Source organism: Myotis lucifugus, unplaced genomic scaffold (genome assembly GCF_000147115.1).
Source record: "Myotis lucifugus unplaced genomic scaffold, Myoluc2.0 scaffold_233, whole genome shotgun sequence".
NCBI classification, from domain to species: Eukaryota; Metazoa; Chordata; class Mammalia; order Chiroptera; family Vespertilionidae; genus Myotis; species Myotis lucifugus.
In genome coordinates this window covers 1,766,150-1,772,139 of record NW_005871281.1, presented here as the reverse complement: position 1 = coordinate 1,772,139, position 5,990 = coordinate 1,766,150, and positions in this window count along the sequence as shown.

Sequence of the window (5,990 nt, the reverse complement as noted above, 5' to 3'; positions counted from 1 at the left end):
TCTGAGCTTCGCTACATGTATAATAACATGTATTTGTCATCACTGCATCATACAGAGTAGCTACACTGTCCTAAAAATCCCCAGGCTCCACTTCTTTGCCCCTCAATACCCCTCATCTCTCCCTGCCCCTGACCCTCTGGCAAACACTGATCTTTTTCCTATCTCCATAGTTTTGCCTTTCCCAGAATGTCATATAGTGTGAATCATAAAGTATGTAATCTTTTCAAGTAGGCTTCTTTTTACTTAGTAATATGCTTTTAAGATTCATCCATGTATTTTGTGGCTCAATAACTCATTTCTTTTTATCCCTGAATAACATTCCATTATATGGTGGTAACAAAGTTTCTTTCATTTAAAAAAATTGACTTTTAGAGAGAGAGGAAGGGAGATGGAGAGAGAAGGAGAAACTTCAATGTGAGAGAGAAATCAATCCATCGATCCATCAATTGGCTGCCTCCTGCATGCCCCCTACTGTGGATTGAGCCCACAACCTGGGCATGTGCCCTGACAGGAAAGTGAATGGGCAACCTTTTGGTGCATGGGATAACACCCAACCAACTGAATCATACTGGCCAGGGCCCAAAGGTTCTTTATCCATTCAGCTATTGCTTCCAAATTTTGAAAATTATGAATAAAATAATATATAAACATTCATGTACAGAGTTTGTATGGACTTCATCGGTTATAACATTATATTTTAATTAGCACACAATTTTGAAAAACAAAAAACAAAACTTTGTATCTCCAAGTCTCTACATCTTTGTTTTCCACCAGATCCATGAAATGTGGTCCTCCAACTGAGGAAGAGAGGAAAAGAAGAATCATAGAAGCTCATGATTAGCAGGAACATTGATGGTCATTGGAGTCAGTTCCCATGCCCCCGTGCCCATGCTTGGATTCTCCTACATATCTCTTACGTTCATACGGCTTCTGCAGACTATACTGTTCTTGTTTGACATGCTATAGATTTTTTAAATTTACTTTTTGGATTGTACCATCTGAATTTCTATTTCTTAGGGCAACACAAGAATAGTAGACTTAATCACCTTCCTGGGAGCCATGTCACACTTTGACAGCTCCTTCAAACTTTCATCTTAGGATATGTTTCTGAGTCTTTTCATTAATATGATCCATTCATTATCCTAGTTCAAGTGTATGTCAAATTTTCACACCAGTCCTACCTAAATGCTATTAGTCCTACAGGTTAATTAGACAGCATGCAATGATAAAATCTCAACTTTTTCATTGATTTTAATACCAAAATCTAGCTATGAATATGGTATAATGAACTCATTGTCTATATGTTCATGCTTGTTATTTGTGTTGTCTAGTAGAAATATCGACTTATATAGACACAATCTTAAAACCTTTGCAAGAGACTTTAAGGATGCTGTTGAATGAAAGTTAAGGATGGGGGGGGGGAACCTTAAGATATCTCCCATTTGAATTATTAACCAAATTGCAAAATTCCATAGCAAATTTCTTTTATGAAAGATAAAAACACACACACAAAAAGTAAAGAATAAAAAGTGAAACCTAGAAAGCCATGAGAGGGATTAAAATCACAACTACTGTATTATTATGATGGAGGCAGCTTCCCAGACTGGAAAACCAGAAGAGTACATCTATATATTAGGATAAAAGTTCTGGATATTCTTCCAATTAAACATTTAAAATATATGCAACACATACACACAGAAAAAAAGAGAAAGATGGAGATAAACCAAATATATAATATGTAAAAGATTGAGAAAGAAATTAGAAAAAATAAAACTTCCCTGATCTAAAGTCAAAGGACATAGCTAATAGTGAGTGAAATTTTTGAACAGGAAAAGTTTATATATATATATATATTTAAATTAGATGCAAAAGAAATAAAATAATTACATAAGTATTCAGAAATAAAAATCTCACAATATTTACAAATAAATATCAGTTACAATTAAACCTCTCCTCTGTAGTAAGGATGTAGTGTTGTTTTTGGAAACCAGTTCCTAAAATATCTAAATCCTGCTTTCAATATAAGGCTTTTTCAGTCTAGATCTCCAAGGAAAAAATATGCATAGAAACAAAGAAAAGCAAAGGAACGGTGCATTATTTATTTGGCTTTGACCCCAAACTGCAATTTCGAACTCTGCAAACTAGGCTGGACTCTGCAGCCTCTTTTCATCTGAGCTGTATCTCCTGGCATTGCCTTGAACTGACTCTGGTCCAATTGCCTTCACCTCCAAGCCCAGGCCAATAGTGGACATTGCCCTGCAATGTAGGGAAAAGCCAAATAATACAAACTCAACAGTGAGACAGCCAGGATAGGACAAGCAAGAACAGGATAGTTTGCTCCTGTGCTTTGAGGAAGATTAAAGCTGCTTGCCTCACATCCTCCTTTTTTTTTTAATTTATTTTTACTGTTGACAGTATTACATATGTTCCCCATTTTTCTCCCTTTTGGGCCCCCCCCCGCCCCCCCTCCCCCCGCCACCCGGCCCATTGCAACCCAGGCTTTCACCACACTACTTTCTGTGTTCATTGGCTATACATCTATGCATATACATTATTTGGTTAATCTCTTCCCATCCACCTCCACCCCTTCCTTCTCAGTTCTGTCAGCCTGTTCCATGCATCCATGCTCTGGACTTATTTTGTTTACCAGTTTATTTTGTTCATTAGATTCCACATATAAGTGAGATCATATGAAACTTGTCTTTCTCTAACTGGCTTATTTTGCTCAGCATAATAATCTCCAGGTTCATCCATGCTATCACAAAGGATAAGAGATCCTTTTTTTTAATAGCCACATAGCATTCCATTGTGTAAATGAACCACAGCTTTTGTATCCACTCATCTACTGATGAGCACTTAGGCTGTTTCCAGATCATAGCTATTTGTAAATAATGCTGCTATGCACATAGAGGTACATATATTCTTTCTGATTAGTGTTTCTGGGTTCTCAGGATATATTCCCAGGGTGGCATCACTGGGTCAAACACAGTTCCATTTTTAATTTTTTGAGGAAACCCCATACTGTTTTCAATAGTGGCTGCACCAGTCTGCATTCCCACCAGCAGTGGACTAGGGTTCCCTTTTCCCTACATCCTTGCCAGCACTTGTTGTTTGTTGATTTATTGATGTTAGTCATTCTGGCAGGTGTGAAATGATACTTCATTGTGGTTTTAATTTGCATCTCTTGGATGATTTCTGATGGTGAGCATTTTTTTGTATGTCTCTTGTTGTATGTTGTCTTTGGAGAAGTGTCTATTCAGATCCTTTGCCCATTTTTAATTGAATTGTTTGTCTTCCTTTTGTTGCGTTTTATGAGTTCTTTATATATTTTGGAAATTAACCCCTTATAAGATGTATCATTGTCAAATATGTTCTCCCATATAATGGGTTTCCTTTTCATTTTCAGGATGGTATCATTTGCTGTGCAGAAGATTTTCAGTTTGATGTAGTCCCATTTGTTTATTTTTTCCTTTGTTTCTCTTGCCCTAGGAGATGTATATGTAAAAATTCTGCTACCTGAGATGTCTGAGATTTTATTGCCTATGTTTTCTTTTAGAATTTTTATGGTTTTGTGATTTTTATTTAAGTCATCCATTTTTAGTGTATTCTTGTGTATGGTGTAAGTTGGTGGTCTAGTTTCATTTTTTTTTTTTTTGCATGTACCTGTCCAATTTTCACAGCACCATTTATTGAAGAGACCGTCTTTATAATAGCTCTTGCCTCTTTTGTCAAACATTAATTGACTATAATGGGTCAATTTCTGGGTTTTCTGTTCTGTTCCATTGATTTATATGCCTGTTCTTGTGCCAGGATTACAATGGCTTTGTAGTATAGTTTGATATCCTGTATCCAGATGCCTCTACCTTTGTTCTTCTTTCCCAAGATTGTTGTGGCTATTCTTATTTTGGTTCTATTTAAATTTTTGGAGTTCTTGCTCTAGATCTGTGAAATATACTGGTGGTATTTTAATAGGGAATGTGCTGAATCTATAGATTGCTTTGGGCCCACCTCAGCCAAAACACCAGGTGAGTACAATTCTTTGGAAAAGGTACAGACTAATTCAATAGTTTCTTCTTATACAGTGGGGCCTTGACTTACGAGTTTAATTCGTTCCAAGACCGAGCTCATTAAGGAGCTCGTTAACTCAAATTACACTATCAACTCAATGCAAAAAAATCAGCCGAGAGACAGCTGGTATCGCAAAAAACTCGTTAGTCGGGACACTCGTAAGTCAAGGCCCCACTGTACTGTGGGCCAGTGGGTTTGATGAATTTAGAGCTGCACTCCTCCTCAGAGAGGGTATGTGAGGGGAGGGTGGGTGGAGTTGAGTGGGTTTTTGCATTGTCTCTTCCTGGGAGTTTAGTAATAACGGATTCCATGACTTCTGGTCTTTGTTTAGCTAAGAAAACTTTCAGTTTTTCTTTAGGAAAAGAAGGCAATGATACCCAACACATAAGTTGTTTGTAAGAAGTATGTGTCATGTATGTAAATCCCTACAAGCCATTCTTTGAATGTAGTAGATGACAGAAAAATGGTTGCTTCATTTCCCACTTTAGTAAATATTATTTGTTACATTTCTTACTTTTCACCATATGTCATAGTATCCATTCCTTAGTATATTGTAAAATATATGACAGTAGTTGTCATGGTCATATATTATACAATATACTAAGGAATGGATATACAAATACCTAAATAATGGAATGAAATATACACTCCTAAGTACTATGCAGTCAGAAGGGAACTGTAGTACAATTAATAAGAGAGGGAGTTAATTTGGATCACATGGAATGGATGAGTCATATTTTTCTATTATGTGCCACACCACCCCAAAATGAGGTATTATTTGAGCATGGAAACAATCTTTAGAAGATTCAGCTGAGGGGACATCTTGGAGTTGATAACCTGTGAGTTCAAGATAACATCTAAGAGGATGCAAAATTAACCCTGAATCAACTATTATGTGGTGCTGTTTTCACTAAAGACAGACTATATAGGTGCCAGAATTGAGGACTGTAGGCAGCACTTACCATCACTCCTATAGATTTACTTCAGGAATTTGTGCTTTCCACCCTCCAACTCTGGATTATATAGTCTAGAATTTTGGGGTTCTAGAAGAGACATTATTGCACCAGGGACACAGCAAAATCCAATAAACTTTAAGCTAGAGGTGCCATAACTTTGGGCTCCTTTTGCTGAGACCATCAGGACAGGAAAGCAGTCACCATCCTGGCAGATGTAATTGATCCTAATCATCAAGAGGAGATATGCATTTTCATACCCATTGTGGAAGGAAAGAATACATTTGGCTATCAGGTGGTCCACTTTCTTGTTTAATTGTGATGGTGAATAGACAAATATAGCAGTTTAATTGGATTATAGCGCCTGGGAGATCAGAGGAATGAAGGTCTGGGTTACTCAATCAGGCAAGCCTCTTAAGCCTCCACAACTTCATTGCCAAGGGTGAAGGGAATCTAGATGAGCTGTAGAGGAAATAAAAGATGAGTATTAGTTATATCCCCAAGACCAATTACAGTGATGGGGACTGTAGCTCATTCCTCTAAACTTTTTTTAGGTTTCCCTAGAATACCTGTTCCCAGCTGCAGTGAGCATATTATATAACACTAGAGGCCCGGTGCACAAAATTCATGCATGGGGGGGGGGGGCCGCTCAACCCAGCCTGCAAGCTCAGTGTCCCTTGCCCTGGCCTCTGGCCTGAGGCAGCTCCCCTACCACCACGTGGCTGGGGCTCATCCCCTCCTGCTGCTCAGCCGGGGTGGGACTGCTGGGCTTGCGTCGCCAGGGCGATGCTGCCAGTGTCCCACCCTAGCCATTATGGTCACCACCATCTTTGTTGCAGAGTGATGCTTAATTTACATATTGCTCTTTTATTAGATAGGACTAGTGGCCTGGTGCACGAATTCATGCACATTAAAAGGACATTAATTAGAAAAATATTTTAATATTGCTATTCACCCTTTCTCTATAAT